The sequence below is a fragment of the Diceros bicornis genome, chromosome 13 (assembly GCF_020826845.1).
Source record: "Diceros bicornis minor isolate mBicDic1 chromosome 13, mDicBic1.mat.cur, whole genome shotgun sequence".
Classification (NCBI taxonomy): domain Eukaryota; kingdom Metazoa; phylum Chordata; class Mammalia; order Perissodactyla; family Rhinocerotidae; genus Diceros; species Diceros bicornis.
The window spans coordinates 9,629,652-9,652,675 of NC_080752.1; the positions used below are offsets into that span (position 1 = coordinate 9,629,652).

The following is a 23,024-nucleotide window of genomic DNA, read 5'->3' on the forward strand; positions in this document are numbered from 1 at the left end:
GATTTGCGAATATTTTATCCCATTCTGTGGGTTGTCTTTTAACTCTTTGATCCATTTTGTGTTACTTTTTTGTATATGGTGTAAGGTAAGAGTCCAACTTTATTCTTCTGCATGTGAATATCCAGTTTTCCCAGCATCGTTTGTTGAAAAGACTGTCTTTTCTTCATTGAATTGTCTTGGCAGCCTTGTTGAATATCAATTGAGCATGTACGTGAGGGTTTATTTCTGGGTTCTTTTGTCTATATGTCTATCCTTATGGCAGTACCACAGTAGTTTGATTACTATAGCTTTGTAGTAAGTTTTGAAATCAGGAAGCTTTCAGAAAATTGGAAAAAACCCCAACTTTGTTCTTCTGTTTTGAGTTAGTTTTGACTCTTTGGAGTCCCTTGAGATTCCATTTAAATTTGGGAATGGGTTATTTTTATTTCTGTAAAAAGCGTCATTGAAGTTTTGATAGGGATTGTATTGAATCCGTAAGATTGCTTTCAGTAGTATTGTCATCTTAACAATATTAAGTGTTTCAATCTAACATAGAATGTGTTTCCATTTACTTTCATCTTCTTTAATTTCTTTCAGCAGTGTTTTATAGTTTTCAGTGTACAAGTCTTTCACCTCTTTGATTACATTTATTCCTAAGTATTTTCTTGATGCTATTGTAGCTGGATTTTTAAAAACTTTCTTTTCAGATTGGTCATGGTAAGTATACAGAAATAAAACTGATTTTGTGTGTGTTGGTTTTATATCATGCAATTTTGCTGAATTTGTTTACTAGTGAGCTCTTGTTGATTCTTTAGGATTTTCTTCATATAAGATCAGATCATCTGCAAACATGGATAATTTTACTTCTTCCTTTCCAATTTGGAACTTTTAAACTTTTTTTCTCTTGCCTAATTGCTCTGGCTACAACTTCCAGTACTCTCTTGAATAGGAATGGTGAAAGTGACCACCCTTGTTTTTCCTGGTCTTAGTAGAAAAATTTTCAGTCTTTCACCATTGAGTATGTGTTTAGCTGTGGGTTTTTCATAAAAAGCCTTTAGCATTTTGAGGAAGTTCCCTTCTCTTTCTAGTTGATTGAGTATTTTTATCATGAAAGGGTGTTGAATTTTGTAAAATACTTTTTCTGCATCAATTGAGATGATCTTGTGGTTTTTTCCATTTATTCTATTATTGTGGTGTATTACATTTATTGAATTTTGTATCTTGAAAAACACTTGCATTCCAGGAATAAATCCCACTTGGTCAAGATGTATAATCCACTTAATATGCTGCTGAATTTGCTTTGCTAGTATTTTGTTAAGGATTTTTGCGTCTATATTCATAAGGAATATTGACCTGTAGCTGCCTTTCCTTGTGATGTCTTCATCTGGTTTTGGTATCAGGATAATGTTGGCTTCATAGAAAGAGTAAGGAAGTGTTCTTTCCTCTTCCTCTTTTTGGAAGAGTTTAAGAAGAATTGGTGTTAATTCTTCTTTAAACATTTGATACAATTCACCAGTGGAGCCATCTTATCTGGGCTTTTCTTACATGGAAGGGTTTTGGTTGCTGATTCAATCTCCTTACTAGTTACAGCTCTATTCAGATTTTCTATTATTTCTTAAGTCAGTTTGGTAGATTGAGTTTCTAGGAATTTTCCATTTCATCTAGGTTATGTAATTTGTTAGTATACAACTCTTCATAGTATTCTCTTATAATCCCGTTTATTTCCATAAAATCAGTAGTAATGTCCCCACTTTCCTTTCTGATTTTGTAACTTGAGTCATCTCTCTTTTTCAGTCAATCTAGCTAAAGGTTTGTCATCTTTTTGATCTTTTCAAAGAGCCAATTTTCGGTTTTGTTGATTTTTCTCTACTGCCTTTTATTCTCTATTTTATTTATCTCCACTCTAACCTTCATTATTTCTTTCCCTCTGTTTTCTTTGGGTTTGGTTTGCTCTTCTTTTTCTAATTCCTTAAAGTGTCCAGTTAGGTTATTGATTTGAGGTTTTTCTTCTTTTTTAATGTATCTGATTACAGTTATAAATTTCTCTCCTATCACTGCTTTCCCTGCATCCCTAAGTTTTGACATATTGTGTTTTTGTTTTCATTTGTCTCAATGTATTTTCTTATTTCTCTTGTGATTCCTTTTTTGACCCATCAGTTGTTTAACAGTGTGCTGTGTAATTTCCATATATTTTTGAATTTCTTAGTTTTCCTTTGTTATTGATTTCTAGTTTCATTCCATGTGGTCAGAAAGTACACTTTGTGTTATTTCAATCTTTTAAATTAACTAAGACTTGTTTTGTGGCCTAACAAATGGTCTGTCTTTAAGAATGTTCCATGTGAACTTGAAAATAATGTGTTATTGGGTAGAGTGTTCTGTATATGACCCTTAGTTCCAATTGGTTTATAGTTGTTCAAGTCCTCTATTTTCTCCTTAGCCTTCTCTCTGGTTGTTCTATCCATTACTGAAAGTGGGTTATTGAAGTCACCAACTATTATTGTAGAACTGTCTATTTCTCCCTTTAATTATGTCAGCTTTTGATTCATATATTCTGGGGCTCCTTTGTTAGGTGTGTATATGTTTATAATTGTTATATCTTCATGCTGTATTGAACCTTTTATCAATATACAATGTCCTTCTTTGTCTCTTGTAAACTTTTTGTATTCAAAATCCATTTTGTCTGACAATAATGCAGCCACTTAAGCTCTCTTATGGTTTGTTACTATTTTCATTGAATATATTTTTCATTCTTTTACTTTCAACAGTTTTGTGTTCTTATATCTAAGGTGTGTCTCTTCTAGACAGCATATAGTTGGATCAAGTTTTTTTTAATTATTTAATTTCCCAACCTCTGTCTTTTAATAGGAGAGTCTAATTCATTTATATTTAACGTGATTACTTATAAAGAATGATTTACGTCTGCCATTTAGCTCTTGTTTTGTGTGTGTCTTACATGTTTTGTGTTCCCCAGTTCTCCATTCCTGCCCTTTTTTGTATTTAGTTTATTTTTTGTAGTGTGCCTCTTCAAGTCCCTTCATCTTTCCTCTCACGTATATTTTAAATTAAATTTTATCGAGGTTTTCTTGGGGGTTACAATTAACATTTTACACTTATACCAATCTTATTTGAATAATACGAACTTATTTTTAATAGTATATAAATACTGTGCTCCTATCCATCTCTGTTCCATCTCCCTATGTGGATGCCATACAATATATTTATACATTGTATGCCCATTAACATAGATATATAATTTTAATGAACTTTCCTCTTAAATTAAATATGAAAGAGAAGGAAATTACAAACCAACAGACAAGTACAATAATACTGGCTTTTATATTTACCTATGAAGTTACCTTTACCAGCATTCTTTGACATATGTTTTATGTCTTAAAGTTACTGTCTAGTGTCCATTTATTTGAGGCAGAGTGACTTTTTTTGGTATTTCTTGTAGGGCAGGTGAACTGCTAATAAATTCCCTCAGCTTTTGTTTATCTTGGAATGTCTTAATTTCTCATTCATTCTTGAAGGATAATTTTGCCAGAAACAGAATTCTTGGTTGACATTTTCTTTCAAGATTTTAAAATGTCATCCCACTGCCTTCTGGCCTTCATGTTTCTGAAGAGAAATCAACTGTTATTCTCATTGAGGATCCTTTGTATGTGATGAGTCACCTCTTTCTTGCTGCTTTCAAAATTTCTCTCTGTCTTTGGGTTTTTATAATTGACTATAATGTATCTTGGTGTGGATTTCTTTAAGTTTATGCTACCTGGAGTTCATTGAGATTCTTGGATGTGTATATTCCTATCTTTCCTCAGATTTGGGAAGTGTTGGGCCATTATTTCTTCAAATATTGTTTTTCTGCCTTTTTCTCTTTCTCTTCTCCTTCTGCAATTCCTACAATTCATGTGTTGGTAAGCTTGATGGTTTCCCACAGATCTCAGGCTCTGTTTATTTTTTTCATTCTTTTTTTTCTGCTTCTCAGACTGAATAATTTCAAATGTCTTATCTTCAAGTCTTTATTCTTACTTATACCTGCTTAAATCTTCTCTTGAATCCCTTTAGTGAATTTTTCTTTTCAGTTATTGTCATTTTCAGCTCTAGAATTTCTGTTTGGTTCCTTTTTATAATTTCTTTTTATTCTCATTTTGTTCAGACACCATTTTCCTGATTTTCTTAAGTTCTTAGTCCTTGGTTTTCTTTAGCTCTTTGAATATATTTAAGACAGTTGATTAACACCTTTGACTAATAATTCCAATGTCTGTGCTTCCTCATGAATGGTGTCTGTCATATTCTTTGCTGCCTGTGAGTGGGCCATATTTTCCTGTTTCTTTGTATGTTTTGTAATTTTTGGTTGAGAACTGGACATTCTGACTATTATTGTAGTAACTTGGGAGTCTAATTCTCTCACTTCTCAGTGATTACACGCATTTTCCTTTGGAGAGCTGGAGCCATTCTTTTGTCTCTCCCAAAGTATTTTTGCAATGTGTGATTCCTTGTTGTGTGCAGTCAACCAGTTGTTTTCCATTGTCTCTGTGTTCATCCAGGGACCTGACAAAAATTTCTTTAAAGTCTGGCTCACAAGATGTGGGGGAAATGGATCCTGTCACTTTAAATCCTCTCCTAGGTAGGAAGCCACTTCAGCCTGTGGGGGCCAAAACAACTTGTGCTGGTCCCTTAGCATCCAATAGCAGCAATCAGTAACCCAAACACACAACTCCAAATCTGGGAGGACAAGGCCTTATTGCCCACCCTGGCTCCAGCAAGCTGCCATGGGAACATGAGCCACTGTCCCCACAGCTACCTGCCCTGGGGTTGGGGAATGGGTGATGGTAGCTACTCTTGTGGAAAGCTGAAACTGACTGAAATTTACCAGTCTCTTCATCAAGCTCTCCCCTGGATGCTGCACGTGTTCTGCTGGACTCAGAGTTCCAAAACAGTTGCTTCAGACACCTCCTGCCAGTTCAAGTGTTGTTTCAGTGGAGATATGGATTCCTGGAGCTTCCTTTGTTGTCACCTTCCCTAATGTCACTCTGGCAGAGGGTCTTCTAAACCCAAATATTTGGCTGCTTTTCCATCCGGGGGAAAGCACAGAACTGTCAAGTTTCCCTCCAGTTGGGAACCTTGTGTATCACCACTTCCTATCTGAATGAGAGTCAGGGGAAGTTCTGAGAAGGTGAGGTTTCCTCTCCTCAGTGCCTAACACAGTGCTGACACATAGTAGAGCTGCAAAAATAAATGTCTATGCTACATTTGCCCAGTGCTTCACCTTTCCGAAGCACAATCACAGCTACTTCTCAATTTATCAGGTGTATTTAGCCTCATTTTACAGACAAGAAAACTAAGGCTCAGAGACATTAGTTGACTTTCTCAAGGTCACAAAGCAAGTGAGTGTCAGAGGCAGGCCTAACAACTCAGATTTCTAGCTCCAGTTTTGCTACTACCTGCCTATACTTTATTTATCATAATACTATATTCTCAGCATTGTACTAAATTAGCTTCCTTGATGCTTATACTACCCTGTCAGGTGGATACTGGGAACAACACCTGTGGGGAAGCAAGGGCAGCAGGGATTGGGCAGGGGGAGAACATGGACTATGAGGCACTTGAAACAGTTTCCTCAGGCAATGTCATGGTGAGCACGGAAACTGGGCTGTCCTTTAGAGTTGTCCTGAAAGGAGGTGAGGGGAATTCACCATTGTACCTCCACACTGACCAGTCATTGCTTGCAGGCGACCCCTAAAGGAGGAGTGTAAACTTGGGGAAGGCTGGTTCATGTGGCCTAAGGAATTTCCCAGAGAGGAACTCAGATGTGAGCCATCAGCAGCTAATACTCTTGGCAGTGGGGGAATAAGTGCCTCAGTCCTGAAGGGGGAACTCAGTGATGTGCCAGAATATTCTCTATAATCCACCCTGTTCACTGCTGGGATCCACTTGCTTCATACAGTAAATTCCTTGGGAAACTTAGAAGAGGAAGGCTTATGAGATGACCATTTGTGGTTTCAAGGCCACAGGTCAATAAGTAGGTTGTATATTGCCTCCTTGAGGTTGGGGTCCCATTCTCAGAAGGTATTGTCTCCAAGTTGGAGCCTCAGCTGTGCCTTCAAAAGGCCATTACATTACCTTTGCAGGACAGAAATTTTTTGGTGTGCAGTATGTGATGGGCCAGTAGATCCCATGGTTATGTTTTCACTGCCACACCTCCTTTCCTCTAAAGCAGGTCCCGTGGTCCAAGGTGACGTTATGTGAGACTTTGTTTTAGTAGGTCAAACACTATGTAACCCCTTAGACAGTGGTGTTAGCTGAAGCTCTACAGGCAAAAATGGTAAACCCATAAGTGGACCTTGGGCAAATCCACTTAAGATCAGTTCTGGAGATGTTCATGGGGAATCTGGGGACCCAAGATTTTCAAGTGCATTGACTGCGATGTCCCTATCTCATGTATTATGGTCTCATTCTGCCCAACTGGTACCCTGACCTTGGTGTGGCAGTCTTTTTTTTTTTTTTAAAGATTTTATTTATTTATTTTTCCCCCAAAGCCCCAGTAGATAGTTGTATGTCGTAGTTGCACATCCTTCTAGTTGCTGTATGTGGGTCGGGGCCCCAGCATGGCTGGAGAAGCGGTGCGTCGGTGCTCGCCCGGGGTTCCGAACCCGGGCCGCCAGCGGCGGAGCGCGCGCACCTAACCGCTAAGCCACGGGGCCGGCCCCGTGGTGTGGCAGTCTTGATGAGATTGAAAATTCAACCTCCTCTGGAGCTCTGCTCTTCCTGGAATTAAGTCCTGGAGCTGATCTTCAGTCCTTTCTGCTCTCTGGCTACAGCAGGTCAGACCCTGCAGAGAGATGCTGCTTTGAGCCATTAGCAGTCAACACAGAGGGAGCCTGTGGAATGAGAGTCTTGGTCCTGCAGGGGGATCTCAAAGGTGAACCAGGGTTTCTCTTGCAAGCCCTATGAATACGTACTATAAAAATGCCCATTTTATAAGAGAGGAAACTGAGTCTGCAAAGAGGTAAAGCAACTTGCTTAAGGCTACACAGACAGTAAATTGTGCCCATTATTTGAAACCTGTTTGTTATGAATACTGAGCCAGGAATCTTACCTAATATGCTACATTATCTTGGATGTGTTTGCCAAATATGTCAGCTTCAAACACCCACTTAGTTACCTGGACAAAGCCCTCAGTTAACTTTTGGATTCCTTTCTGTGATAGGCAGAATAACTGCCCTCCAAATATGTCCATGTCCTTATCCTCAGAACCTGTGAATATGTAGCCTTAGAGGACAAAAGGCCTTTGCAGATGTAAGTCAAAGACTTTGAGATGAGGAGTCTATTCTGTACTATTTGCGTGGGTCCAATCTAATCACATGGGGTCCTTAAAAGCAGAGAACCTTTGCTGGCTGTGGTCAGAGGGAGATGTGACTACAGAGGAAGGGTCAGAGAGATGCAATATTGCTGGTTTTGGAGATGGAGGAAGGCATCCATGAACCAAAGAATATGGGTGGTCTCTAGAAGCTGGAAAAAGGAAAGATATGGATTCTCCCCTAGATCGCCCAGAAGAATGCAGCCCTGCTGACACCTCGATTCTAGCCAGCGAGACCCATGTCGGACTTCTGGTTTACAGAGCTGTTAGATAATAAACTAGTGTTATTTTAAGCCACTAAGTTTGCAGTAATTTGTTACAGCAGTAATAGAAAACTAACACCTTCCTCTGAGATTATTCCTGCCTCCTCCATTCACGTAGCTATAAGAGCTGCACAGTCTTAACTGAGAAATCTTCAGCTGCTGTCCACAGAATAAGAACAAGATGCCCACCTTGAAGCTGACTCTCTTTGTCCTATGAGAGTCCCTTGAGTTGTGGGAGAACAGATGTCCATTTATCTGGGACACCTCAGGGTGTAATAGGACCGTTTGTTTGTGAGATTTGGCAGAATCTGTCCCTCTTTGAGTCACGGCTCTCTACACAGACAGGTAAGGAAGGGACGAGTACTCCATCCTCAGCTGCATAGTTGGAAGGGAGGGATATTTGGAGGATCAATAACGTGGTCCTGACAGTCTCGGTGGAGGGAAGGGCAGTGATTCTGTTGAAATAAAATTACCGCATGCAAAGGGAAGTTCTAGACTGGGCACTACACTCAACGTGAGGACTTAGGAGTTTTTAGGGGAAGGAATGATTTTTGCCTCTGTTTCTGGCTGGTTCTGGTAGCTTTTTCTGGTGCAGTGCTTTGAGGAACAGTGGCTGAAATGGGGAGAGGGTGTCGACTAAAAAGAACTGTGACCTTGGCAACCCCATAGGTGGGACCGCTGACTGAAGCTTGGGCAGGCTCAGTGGTCCCTCAGCAGCACTCCCAGGTGGCCTGACAGGGAGCAAAACCAGTTTCCAACAGTGCCACCTTGTGGCAGTGAGAACAATGACAGCGGCTGGGGCTGAGTCAGCTGTAGACCTGGAATCCACTACCTCCTTTGGGACTGAGTAAGGCTCTGGGGGCAGGAGTGTGTGGGAGGAGAGGCCTCAAGAGGGGCCTGGCTGAAACTATGCCCAGGGGTATTCCTGGTATGAAAGGAATCCCTGGCATTTTCCTCCACAATCCTCTCCTGGCTGTGAATTTTCTGCTGGGATCTTCAGAGGCCATGCAATTGAGGAGGAGATGAATTCAGAAGGAATCAGATATGCGCAACCCACAGGCAGGATTCTAAAGGAATTCTGCAGCAGAGATCACTATTGGGCCTTTAAGAGACAGTGGAGAAAGTGTGGGGAGGTTTCCCACCAATCCTGAAGGGGGTCCCATGTTCCCCAGCCCCCCGTCTAGTTCAGGCTCTCATGGGCCCTTTTAGGTCAGTGTATCTTAGAGCCCAGGTGACACCACCAGTTCACCAGGGGCTTCCTTGGCCTCTCTATCTTTTGTGTGTTCTGTGTCAGCAACACTCCCCACCCCCAGCCCTTTCTTGAGCAGAAATCGTCAGGGGATTCAGAATTGGCTCTGCCTCTGCAGTTCAGTACCTGAACCTGAGTTCCAGGTCATTAATTTACCAGTCTACCCTCTTGATTGTGGTCCAGATTTTGTTTTGTTTTCTTCCTATTTCTCATCTGTGTTACCTCTTGGGGCACAGGTCATCTGACTCCCCCATCCAACCCTTTTCCAAGGCTTCCATGGTGGATTATCTCATAGCACAAAATTAAAATGTCCAGTTTTCGCTCCATGAACTCTGTAAAACTAAGGTCTGATGTTCTCATCTTTCTTCCCTGTGCCCTTGTCTCCATTCCTCTTAGTAAAACCTAATAAAAGAACAGCCTTTCCTGAAAGTCTCCACGTTTCCCCATCCCCCAGCTGATTCGTCTCAAGCTCAGCTCTTAAAGGCAAAGAGCTGTAAAGCACGTCCAGTGAGAGTTCCCGAGAACCCCAGGAGGCATCAGTACCTCACTCTCTGGTGTCTGCCGCCCCTGCTCTAAGAGTTCATTTGCTTTCCAGAAAGGATATGATATGTTGTCCCAACTCCTTTTCTGGAAACTTGTGCCTCCTGGGCAATCTCTGTGTCTGTTGGAGGACGTGTAAACAAGGGAAGAATCTGGGTTTGTGTACCTGTCTGTCTCATGGGCTTGCTATTCTCTGGTTCCTGAACCAAAACTTGGGGTTTCCCTGGGCCTGCCAACGGCTGCAGGAAGTGAGCCCTGGGCTCCCTTTTGCTCACTGTTTGTGGTTGGTGCAGGCAAATGAAGAGAACCTTCACCAGCCGTGACTGGTAACTTTCCTCTAATGCTGTCTCCTGTTTCCTCTGCTTCACTCTGCAGATCCCAAGTCCAAGAACCTGTACAAGTTCTTGATTCCGTGTCTTGGTATGTATGTGCAGACGAGAGGGGTGCCCCACTCTCTCACTTGAAGTCCCCTTTCCATGGGAGAGCGTTCCAAAGAAACTGAAACCAGAATTCATAAGCGTCAGGAGTATGGTGGGTCTACGCTGCAAGTTATCCAGGGGAAGGTCAAGAGGGACCACTAAGGTCAGCACAGCACAGCTTCCTAGGAGCCCTCCTCGTTCACTTCTCTCCCCAAAGTCTCATTCTCAGGGCAGCTTATGTGAGAATGTGTCCCACCTCTGTCTTTCAAACTGCAGCCTCAGTATCCATATTCTTCATTTAGTCTTCACTCTTGTTTTCTTGGATCTTTTTCTTTCTTTTGGAGTTCCTTGGTTTCCATATGCAAATCAGTAAAATTTTGCTCTGAAGTACAGTTTGGTAGTATTCCGTGAGCAGATGAATTAGGCCTTTTCGTCCTATAATTGGTATTTGTGTTAGACAAGGAATGAATTAAATGAAAGAACATAGGTGCTGGATTCAGAGCTACTTGGATTTGAACTGGCCATCCATTGACCAGTGAGTGTGGTCTTGGGGAAGTCATCTCATCTCTCTAAGCCTCTTTCTCCTCTTCTTTGAAAATGAGAATGAGTTACATCTCTAGGATGTTGTGAGGATTAAATGAAACACAAATTTCAGCACTTAGTGTAATGGCTGCATTGTACCAGCGCTGGACCATGCATCGCAACCCTGGTATGTTGGAAGCACTCAGTGAATGATGGCAATTATATATTAATAAACGTGAAGGTCCTTTTAAAGCCTAATCTTTCATGACTACCCTGGTAACAGAGGATTGTGAGGCATCAGCCTTGATGAGTGTTTCCACTTTGTATCATTCCAGGTGTGAAGCACAGACTACGGCTCAAGGAAGAGATATCTGGGGACAGAGTGGACCCTCTTGTCCAGTTCCTTGTGAATTTTGTGTTCCCAGTGTAGTGCATGGATTGGTTTGGAGTGGAGAGGAGATGAATATTTGTTGTGTTTCTACTTTGAGCTAGAGACCAGGTTGGTGCCTTATGTATACACCTTCATTTAATGTGCACAGCAACACAGTGAAGTAGATATTTATTATCACACTTTCTCATTGAGAAAACCAAGCCTCAGGAAGGTTAAGTGACCTACTCAATTGCAGTCATGTGCCGCATAATGACATTTAAGTCAATGATGGACCACATATACGACAGTGGTCCCATAAGATTAGTACCATATAGCCTAGGTGTGTAGTAGACTGTACCATCTAGGTTTGTGCAAGTACACTCTATGATGTTTGCACAACTACAAAATCACCTAACAACGCATTTTTCAGAACGTATCCCCATCATTAAGTGACACATGACTATACTACAAAGGCAGTAACTGGGCATTTTACGATTAGCACTTTCATCAGGCTTTGAAACTTGGGATCTTTCTCACAATGCTAAATACATCCATCCCAGATGTAAGCATCAAAAGTCACCTCAATCTTAATAGGTGAGCACTACTTTGATATTCCACCATGTCATGACTACCTGTGCATCACGGTCACTCCATGATGTCTGTGTGCCTCACCTCTTCTTCCTCATCTCCTCTAATAAAGAGGCATGAGGTTTTGTGCCTTTTGTTTCTCAAGGGAAAGGACTATTGAGTCTCGATGGACCCAAGTGTTTCCAGCACTGTAGCCTACTAACTCCTGGATTCACTTTAACATCTTGAAATCATATCTTGAGGTGATGATCCATTCTGTGAGCACAATGCTGATAAATGAAGGCACACAAGAGCCCTGGTGTGTTGAAAACTGCGTCCAACAGGGAATAAATTGGACATATGTTTAGTGAGTAGTGAGAGTCAAAGGGGGATGATTTCTAGAAATTAACCAATGTGCAATTACCCACTGAGCAATAAGTGTCTATGTAAAACTTTGCGATGGTTCTTTGTGTGATAAAAAAAGATGAAGATCTGGCAGTCTGTCTTAGATATATTTTGAGATCCTATGGCAGTAAACCAAGGACCAAGTAATAAGATTCAGACAGTAAGTGCTGTAGGTGACAGGTAGGGAAACCGGGAGCAGCTATAACAGCTTCAGATTCAGAGGAGACTCAAATTTACCATGAAATCTGAGCTGGACTTGAATATGTGGATAATATGGACGAAGGAATTCTAGGCAGAATTAGTCAGCATGAACAAAGGTTTGGAGTTTGAAATGGACTCGCCTGAAGGCGGTAAGGGACCTAGCAAAGGATAAGTGTCTACGTTCAAGTCACAGATGAGAGTTTCCCCTTGTAGACAGAGGATGATCATGAGGAGCTGACCTGAGCCCTTCCCAAGGGGCAGGAAGGCGTTTCAGAGGAACATTCCTATGGGCGGGCCCTGATGTACAAATGAGTTCTATTCCAAAACTCCACTGTACGTGATATATTTTTATTTTTTTATTTATTTTTAAAATTTTTTGTTTATTGCAGTAACATTGGTTTATAACATTGTATAAATTTCAGGTGTACATCATTATACTTCTATTTCTGCATAGATTACGTCATGTTCACCACCCAAATACTAATTACAACCCATCACCACACACATGTGCCGAATTATCCCTATCGCCCTCCTCCCTCCCCCCTTCCCCTCTGGTAACCACCAATACAATCTCTGTCTCTATGTGTTTGTTTATTGTTGTTATTATCTACTACTTAATGAGAGAAATCATACGGTATTTGACCTTCTCCCTCTGACTTATTTCACTTTGCATAGTACTCTCAATGTCCATCCATGTTGTCACAAGTGGCTGGATTTCATCGTTTCTTATGGCTGAGTAGTTTTCCATTGTGTATATATACCACATCTTCTTTATCCATTCATCCCTTCATGGGCACTTAGGTTGCTTCCAAGTCTTGGCTATTGTGAATAACGCTGCAATGAACACAGGGGTGCATGTATCTTGACGCATTGGTGTTTTCAAGTTCTTTGGATAAATATCCAGCAGTGGAATAGCTGGATCATATCTATCCTTAATTTTTTGAGGAATCGCCAAACTGTTTTCCATAGTGGCTGCACCAGTTTGCACTCCCACCAGAAGTGTATGCGAGTTCCCTTCTCTTCACATCCTCTCCAACACGTGTTGTTTCCTTTCTTGCTAATTATAGCCATTCTGACGGGCGTGAGGTGATATTTCCTTGTAGTTTTGATTTGCATTTCCCTGATAGTTAATGATGTTGAACATCTTTTCATGTGTCTGTTGGCCATCTGTATATCTTCTTTGGAGAAATGTCTGTTTGGGTCTTTTGCCCATTTTTAAATTGGGTTCTTAGTTTTTTTGTTGTTGATATGCATGAGTTCTTTATATATTTTGGAGATTAATCCCTTATCAGATGTATGGTTTGCAAATATCTTCTTCCAATTGTTAGGTTGTCTTTTCGTTTTGTTGATGGTTTCCTTTGCTGTGCAGAAGCTTTTTAGTTGGATGTAGTCCCATTTGTTTATTTTTTTCTATTGTTTCTTTTGCCTGGTCAGACATGGTTCTTGAAAATATGTTGCTAAGATCGATCTTGAAGAGCGTACTGCCTATGTTTTCTTCTAGAAGTTTCATGGTTTCAGGTCTTACATTCAAGTCTTGAATCCACTTTGAGTTAATTTTTGTGTATGGTGTAAAGTAAGGGTCTACTTTCATTTTTTTGCATGTGGCTGTCCCGTTTTCCCAACACCATTTGTTGAAGAGACTTTCTTTTCTCCATTGTATGTTCTTGGCTCCTTTGTCGAAGATTAGCTGTCCATAGATGTGTGGGTTATTTCTGGGCTTTCGATTCTATTTCATTGATCTGTGTGTCTGTTTTTGTGCCAGTAGCATGCTGTTTTGGTTACTATAGCTTTGTTTTATATTTTGAAATCAGGGAGTGTGATACCTCCAGCTTTGTTCTTTTTTCTCAGGATTCCTTTAGCTATTCGGGGTCTTTTGTTGTTCCATATAAATTTTAGGATTCTTTGTTCTATTTCTGTGAAAAATGTTGTTGGAACTTTGATAGGGATTGCATTGAATCTATAGATTACTTTAGGAAGTATAGACATCTTAACTATGTTAATTCTTACAATCCAAGGGCACAGAATATCTTTCCATTTCTTTGTGTCTTCTTCAATTTCTTTCAGCAATATTTTATAGTTTTCGGTGTACAGATCTTTCACCTCTTTGGTTAAGTTTATTCCTAAGTATTTTATTCTTTTTGTTGCAATTGTAAATGGGATTGTACTCTTAATTTCTCTTTCTGCTACTTCGTTGTTAGTGTATAGAAATGCAACTGATTTTTGTATGTTGATTTTGTATCCTGCAATGTTACTGTATTCGTTTATTACTTCTAAAAGTTTTTTGGTGGATTCTTTAGGGTTTTCTATATATAAAATCATGTCATCTGCAAATAATGAGAGTTTCACTTCTTCCTTTACAATTTGGATCTCTTTTATTTCGTTTTCCTGCCTGATGCTCTGGCTAGGACTTCCAGTACTATGTTAAATAGGAGTGGTGAGAGTGGGCATTCTTGTCTGGTTCCTGTTCTTAGAGGAATAGCTTTCAATTTTTCACCATTGAGGATGATATTAGCTGTGAGTGTCATATATGGCCTTTATTATGTTGAGATACTTTCCTTCTATGCCCATTTTATTCAGAGTTTTTATCATAAATGGATGCTGTATCTTGTCAAATGCTTTCTCTGCATCTATTGAGATGATCATGTGATTTTTATTCTTCATTTTATTAATGCGGTGTATTACATTGATTGATTTGTGAATGTTGAACCATCCCTGCATACCTGGAATAAATCCCACTTAATCATGGTGTATAATCTTTTTAATGTATTGTTGTATGCGATTTGCTAGTATTTTGTTGAGGATTTTTGCGTCGATGTTCATCAGTGATATTGGCCTGTAATTTTCTTTTTTTGTGTTGTCCTTGTCTGGTTTTGGTATCAGGGTAACGTCGGCTTTGTAGAATGAGTTAGGGAGCTTACCACCCTCCTCAATTTTTTGGAAGAGTTTGAGAAGGATAGGCATTACGTCTTCTTTGAATGTTTGGTAGAATTCACCAGGGAAGCCATCTGGTCCTGGACTTTTATTTTTGGGGAGGTTTTTGATTACTGTTTCGATCTCCTTACTGGTGATTGGTCTATTCAAATTCTCTATTTCTTCTTGATCCAGTTTTGGAAGGTTGTATGATTCTAAGAATTTATCCATTTCTTCCAGATTGTCGAATTTGTTGGCATATAGCTTTTCATAGTATTCTCTTATAATCTTTTGTATTTCTGAGGTGTCTGTTGTAATTTCTCCTCTTTCATTTCTGATTTTACTTATTTGTGCCTTCTCTCTTTTTTTCTTGGTGAGTCTAGCTAAAGGTTTGTCAATTTTGTTGATCTTTTCAAAGAACCAGCTCTTGGTTTTATTAATTTTTTCTATCGTTTTCGTCTCTATTTCATTTATTTCTGCTCTGATTTTTATTATTTCCCTTCTTCTACTGATTTTGGGGTTTGTTTGTTCTTCTTTTTCCAGTTCCTTTAGGTGCATTGTTAGATTGTTTATTTGAGATTTTTCTTGTTTGGTGAGATAGGTCTGTATTGCTCTAAACTTCCCTCTTAGAACTACTTTTGCTGTATCCCATAAATTCTGGCATGTTGTTATTTTCATTTTCATTTGTCTCCAGGTATTTTTTGATTTCTCCTTTGATTTCTTCATTGACCCAATCGTTGTTCAGTAGCATTTTGTTTAATCTCCACGTATTTGTGGGTTTTCTTCCTATAGTTGATTTCTAGTTTCATACCATTGTTGTCAGAAAGGATGCTTGGTATTATTTCAATCTTCTTAAATTTATGGAGACTTGTTTTGTGGCCTAATATGTGATCAATCCTGGAGAATGTTCCATGTGCATTTGAAAAGAACGTGTATTCTTTGGTTTTTGGATGAAATGCTCTCCGTATATCTACTAGGCCCATCTGTTCTAGTGTGTCATTTAAGGCCAATGTTTCCTTATTGATCTTCTGTTTGGATGATCTATCCGTTGGTGCAAATGGAGTGTTAAAGTCCCCTACTATTATTGTGTTACTGTCTATTTCTGTTTTTATCTCTGTTAATAATTGCTTTATATATTTAGGTGCTCTTACATTGAGTGTGTAGGTATTTAGAAGTGTTATATCCTCTCATTGGACTGTTCCCTTGATCATTATGTAATGCCCGTCTTCATCTCTCATTACAGTTTTGTTTTAAAGTCTATTTTGTCTGATGTGTGTATTGCTACCCCAGCTTTCTTTTCATTGCCATTTGCGTGGAGTCTCTTTTTCCATCCCTTCACTTTCAGTTTGTGACTGTCTTTAGGTCTGAAGTGTGTCTCTTGTATGCAGCATATATATGGGTCTTGGTGTTTTATCCAATCTGCCACCCTATGCCTTTTAATTGGGACATTTAGTCCATTGACATTTAAAGTAGCTATTGATAAGTATGTACTTACTGCCATTTTTAAACTTTTTTTTCTCAGTGTTTTAGTAGTCCTTCTCTGTTCCTTTCTCCTTCTATACAGAATTTATGGTTTCTTTAGTTTGACCTCTGTCTGAAAGCTCTACTCTTTAACTTCTCTCCTCCCTCATTTTATGTTTTTGATATCATATCTACCCTCTTTTTTGCGCATTTGTATGCATTACCCTCTTATCATGGAAATAGATAATTTTTCCTATTTGTGGTCTTCTTTTTTCCCCTTAAATCAGTCCCTTTAACATTTCTTGTAGCACTGGTTTCTTGGTGACAAACTCCTTTAATTTTTGCTTGTCTGGGAAATTTTTGATCTCTCCTCCCATTTTGAATGATAACCTTGCTGGATAGAGTATTCTTGGCTGTAAGTTTTTTCCTTTTAGCACTTTAAATATATCATGCCACTCTCTTCTAGCCTGTAAGGTTTCTGCTGAGAAGTCAGCTGATAGCCTTATGGGGTTTCCTTTGTATATAACTTGTCTTTCTCTTGCAGCTTTTAGGATTCTCTCTTTATCTGTAATTCTTGACATTTTGATTATTATGTGTGTTGGTGTGGGCCTCTTTGGGTTTATCTTGTTTGGGGCTCTCTGTGCTTCCTGTACCTGGATGTCTGTTTCCTTCCTTAGGTTAGGGAAGTTTTCATCTATTATTTCTTGACATAGATTCTCTGCCCCTTTGTCTCGCTCTTCTCCTTCCGGGACACCTATAATACGGATGTTAGTGTGCTTGATGTTGTCCCAGAGGTGCCTTAGACTGTCCTAACTCTTTTTAATTCTTTTTTCTTTTACCTGTTCAGCTTGGTTGATTTCTTCTAGTCTTTCATCCAGCTCGCAGATCCATTCTTCCGTATCCTCTACTCTGCTTTTGAGTCCCTCTAGTGAATTTTTCATTGCCAGTATTGTATTCTTCATTTCTGATTGGTTCTTTTTTATATCTTCCATTTCTTTGTTGACATTCTCACTGAGCTCATCTATTCTTCTCCCCAGATCAGTGAGCATCCTTAACACTCTTTGTTTGAACTCTCTGTCAGGTAGGTTGCTCATTTCTGTTTCACTTAGTTCCTTTTCTGGGATTTTGTCCTGTTCCCTTACTTGGAATGTATTCCTTTGCCTCCTCATTTTGCCTCTTTCCCTGTGCTTGTGTCTATGTATTAGGTAGGTCAGCTACGTCTCCTGCTCTTGGATAGGTGACCTTATATAAGTGATGCCTCAGGAGGCCTTCAGTGTGCTTCCCTCAGTTCTCAATGTTCCAGGGGTGACCCCTATGTGGGCTACGTGTGTCCTTCTGCTGTGGCCTGTTTGCTCTCCCTATAGGCACCCAGGGAGGCTGAGTTATGCTCCTGGCAAGCTGTTGTAATGCTCAGCTGCTTGTAGTTGTTGTTGGTCCCTTCAGTCTCTTTATCAGGTGTGAGAGCCCCAGCACAGTTGGCTGCAAGTTCTAATATCACATTTGTGTTTCAGTATTTCCTTTAAGTGAGTAGGCCCCCAGCGTGGCAGGTTGTTAGGCTCAGGGGCTTACAATTGCTATAAGCCTCCAACCTTTAGGTATCTTGTCAGCTCTCTGAGGATTGCAGCTGTGTGGGGCTGGCCTCAGGCACAGGAGCACCCAATTGTTTCAGGCTTTTGAAGGTGGGGCAAACCCCCTATGTGGGTCTTTGAGAAGCACAAGTCTTCTGCAGTTGATCAGCCCTGCTGCCCACAGGTCCACACACACAGTCAACACAGTCCTGCCCCGTGTGCATGCCCCGACCTCCTGAAGTGGACCCAGTCTCTCCACGGCAGGAGCCCCACACACTCCACCACTGCCCCACACTCTCCATCGCTCCTTGTGCATGCCTTGCTCCACTGAAGTGGGTTCAGTTGCCAGGCTGCAGAGAATCCAGTCACCAATCTATGCAGGCCCACAAGTTGCCTGAGGGCTTGTTGTTGGGTGGGGCCAGTCTCTAGGGTGGGCTGCCTGCCCTGGCTGAGCTGGATTAAATTGGTGCTCTAGTGTGTGGGGCAGAGTTGGGCTAGCAGGCCCCAGGGAGAACTCCTATGGTGTCTGTGTCAGCACGCCCACACCAGGCCACAACAATGGCTGCCGCCAATGTCCCAGTCCCTGGAGAAGTCTCACCTCTCACTGCCATGCACTCAGAGACTATCAGGTGAGCCTCTTTTCACCAAAGGGCTGTGCACCTTTCTTTGTGGTGATTTTAGTTGCTTTCTGAAGCGGGTGAGTTTGTGCTTGGGCCCTTTAAGAACCAGTTTTAATTTCTTTGTGAACCAGCTTTTCTGGAGGTATTCCCCAATGTTTTAGTAGCAGGCAAAATCGGATTTTATCCCACTCATCTCAGTTGTGCTGGGTCCACAAAATGCCTACAGCAGGGACGCTCCCTGGCTCAGGGCCCCGCTCCTCCAGGGAGGCCTGTGTACCTGTGGGCTGCTCCTGGGCGGCCATGAGGCGCTGTGGCTTGTGAAGGCGGCATTTTTCCTCTCCAGAAGGGTGTTTCTGCCTCTTCCACCTCAATTAGGATTGTCCTTTGTTGCAGAAGCTCCTCTTATCCAGTTTTCAGTTCTGTCTCAGGGGTAATTTTTCCACGAGTAGTTGTAAATTGGCTGTGTCCCCGGCAAGAGGTGAGTTCAGAGTCTGCTTATGCCACCATCTTGACTTCTCTCTCCCATGATATATTTTTAAATTGTACTTATTTAAAAATCAGACAAGTGATTCATTAATGCAGTTTCATCATGCACACTTCAAACACCACAGACAAAGCCAAAGGTTCCCTCCGCCTTCTGCAAACCCATCCCTTTTGCATAGCACCACTGTTACCAGCTGGTTGGCTGGGTTCTCAGCCAACCTCACAAAGCAGGTTTAACCTGATCTTTGCTGGATTGTGGTGAAAACACCCGTGTGAGTTCCTGAGGGAGAGAGCTAGAGGTGCAGGCTAGAGGGGGCATGCTCTTCTGATTCGGGTGCTGTGCAGCTTTATGCACAGTTGCACATCAGCCGGTGGTGGTATTTGGGTTTATCTCCATTTCGATAAACCACTGCCATCTTCCTGGCTTCTCAGTCCCACGTTTCCCTGAGAGTCCTCTCACAGCTCCTCCCTCTGCTGAGTTATTCCAAAGTGCCTCCAGCTTGGAGCCTCCTCTTTGCTCTCATTTCTTCTAAACTCACTTCTTGTGAGTTTAGTAGAAACTTCTGTAATTCAGGATGAAAGCAATTGGCTAAACACTGATGCTCAGGTTAAAGCTTTAAAATAAAATCCTTTTGCCTTTTTTCTGTGTCCTCCAAATACTTAGCACTCAGCCATAGACATAGGTGTTCAACAAATGTAGATTGATCTGAACTTAAACATTTAGATTTTATTTGTATTTTTACACAGTGAATCCTTATTATGACAAATACACGTTTGTCAGGGAACTTTGTGGCACTTTAAGCCACAAAGCATTTCGGGGGGTGTGACTAGGTCATTTTCGGGGGAAGTAAAGTGGACACAGGCAGCACTTGGCTGGGAGCCACCTCCCCACAGCTGCCCTTATTCCCGGCTTCTCTCTGTCTCCTACTTTCGAATTGAGAATGCTTTTTTTTTTTTTAAAGATTTATTTATTTATTTATTTATTTATTTATTTATTTCCCCCCAAAGCCCCAGTAGGTAGTGGTATGTCATAGATCCGAACCCCGGCTGCCAGCAGTGGAGCGCACGCACTTAACCGCTAAGCCACGGAGCCGGCCTGAGAATGCTTTTTTTGTTTTGTTTTCTTTTTTTTTTTTTTGTGAGGAAGATCAGCCCTGAGCTAACAACCATGCCAATCCTCCTCTTTTTTTTCCCACTTTTTCTCCCCAAAGCCCCAGTAGATAGTTGTATGTCATAGTTGCACATCCTGCTAGTTGCTGTATGTGTGACGCCGCCTCAGCATGGCCGGACAAGCGGTGCGTCGGTGTGCACCCGGGATCCGAACCCGGGCCGCCAGTAGCGGATTGCGTGCACTTAACCGCTAAGCCATGGGGCCAGCCCCTTTGTTTTCTTTTTTGATATTCCAAGTTTATTTTAAGTTTGGTTATGGTGGTTGAGAGTAGTGACGGAGTAGGGTGCCTATCAATTGGGAGCTGATGATGGAGGAAACTCTGTAATTATGGGTCTTGTATCAGAGACTGCCTTTTTATTGGGACTCTGATCTGTTTCAAAGCAGAGTTATGGTAATAATAGAAAGGCCAAAGATATTTAACTCAGCCATTTACCAGATACCTGGTTTGCTCCAGGGTCTTTCTCACCCAGCTGGGTGCATTTCCCCTTCCTCATGCCAAGGAAGCACTTGGCTTATTTACTCACATGCCCTTTGGCTCCTGCTTGGTCAGGGTCATCTCCCCTACATCATAAGGGCAGGATTAGGCAGGAGCCTTCAGATACAGGCAGTCTGATGATGGTGATGTTGTTGATTTGACCTCCTGTGCCAGGGAAAGTGGGAGAAGATTCGTGACACTCAGGACACAATTGTGGAGGTCTTTGAGCACATCAACTTGATGACCCTGGACATACTCATGAAATGTGCTTTCAGCCGGGAGACCAACTGCCAGATAAACAGGTCAGTGACAGGAGGGCCAAAAGACACTTTGTCAGTATCTAAGTCATTTATTGACATTACCCCACTTTCTCTTCTAGCACCCGTGATCTTTATGTAAAAGGGACATGCGAGGCCAGCAAAATCATCTTTTACCACTTGTACGGTTTCTTATATCACCACGCCACACTTTTCGAATTCAGCCCTGAGGGCCACCACTTAAGATAAGCAGATAAGCAAAACGCTGCATCAGCACACAGGTAGTTCTTGGGTTTGGGCTGCCCGAGGCCATAGACTGTCATCACTGTACCGTGTCTGTCTAGAGGAATAGGCCTCAGTGTGAAAGGAGAAAGAATTCTTGTCCTAATGTAGCTCTTATGTGCACACTGCTCCAATGAAATACACGTCCTTTAGAGGAGTTTGCTACATCCAGAGTGGTGGTCTTATCAGAAGTTTTCTCTATATTATACAGTTTTTATTAGTACAAATACAACTCTACAATTTCTATTAGTACAAATACAACATAACAAGTGGGCATTTAATATTTCAAAGCACACATGGCCTATGGCTTTTTGCCCAGTGATTGCAGTAATGATGACAAGCTGAAAGCATTCATGCAACATAGGAATGAAGAGGAGAACAGAGTAAACATGGACACACATTCAAAAGAAGAGGGAAATGGGGAGTCATTCAATGGGTGTGAAGTTTCGGTTATGCCAGATGAGTAAGTTCTGGAGCTCTGCTGTACAACACAGTGCCGTTAGTGTTCACAGTGTAGGTCACTACACTGTGTTGTCCACTTACAAATCTATTGAGTGGGTAGATCTCAGGGTAAGTGCTCTTAGTAGAATAAAAAAATAAAAGAAAAGAAGCTCAGTCCAAAAAACAAATAGTTTTAGCTGAACAAACATAAAAGTTGAAATAGATTAAGCTTTTTAAGCAATTCAACATGACTTCTCGTGAACACCATATGGAGAATATTTATCAAGCAGTTAACTAATCCTTCCTCAGCTCCACCACTTAGTAGCAGTGTGATTTTGAGCAAGTTACTTACTGCTTTGTCTCAGTGTCATCTGTAAAATTAGGATAAAAAAGAACCTATGTCATAGGTTTGTGGTGATGATTAAATATGTTAGTATATGTAAAGCACTTAAGACAGTGTCTGGCATGGAATAGATGTGAAATATCAAATATATTTGCCCCCGGAAATTTGCAAGACACACCTACATGTGCGCTCACATGCATATGTGCCCACATGAACATAGATATTGTAAGGGGGACACTCAGATAAGCAGGTTAGAAACAATTAAGACACAAATGGGCATTATTTATAGCAGGAGTTCTCAATCTGTTCTCATCATGGTCCACACAGAAAATGTTAATGCTTGTGTGGCTCATTGGAGGAAACAGGAGTAGATTTGGGGCATCTACATGGGACTTGGTGAAAAAAATCTTTATGTTTTCTTTGTATTACATAATTATGATAAAAAAAGCAAAGTATTAGGGAAAAGATTAAATGTTACATTTCTTCAAAATAAAGCCTTTTCAAAAAATTTTATTTTTCTTTAGTTAGATTTCTCAATATTTTCTTTTATTGCATCTGGATATTGAGTAATAGTCAAAAGCCTTCCCCTAGTCCAGGGTATCTCACCCGTGGCACCAATCACGTTAGCCTGGATATGTCTCTGCTGTGGGGAGCTGTCCTGTGCATTGTAGGGTGTAGCTGCATCCCTGACATCCACCCACTCGATGCCAGTAGGACTCTGACAGTTGTGGCAACTGAGAATGTCTGCAGACATTACCCAATGTCCCCTGGGGTCAAAGTTGTCCCTGGTTGAGAATCACGGCCCTATGCCCAGATTGTAGAGAAATTCATCCATGCTTTCTTCTAGTGGTTGAAGGGTTTTGTTTTTTTTGCATTTAGATCTCTGATCCATTTAGAACATCTTCTTATGTATGATGTGAGGTGTTGATCTAATTTTCCCAAATGGTTGTCCAGCTGTCTCACGACCACTTATTAAAAAGTTCCATATTTTCCAGTGATTTGAGATAACCACCTTTAACATATTTTAAATTGACATATATACTTGGACCTATTTCTGGGCTTTCTTTTCTATTCCATTTGTCTGTCTATCAATTCATGTGCTAGAAGCACACATTTATTTAAAGAGAACCTGTAGTTT

The 23,024-nt window shown here is 40.9% G+C and overlaps 1 pseudogene; it reads left to right on the forward strand.

The window, feature by feature from the left end:
• Window positions 1-5,569: 5,569 nt before the first annotated feature.
• LOC131413238 (cytochrome P450 4X1-like) overlaps window positions 5,570-23,024 on the forward strand; it is a 60,528-nt pseudogene continuing 43,073 nt past the window's right edge.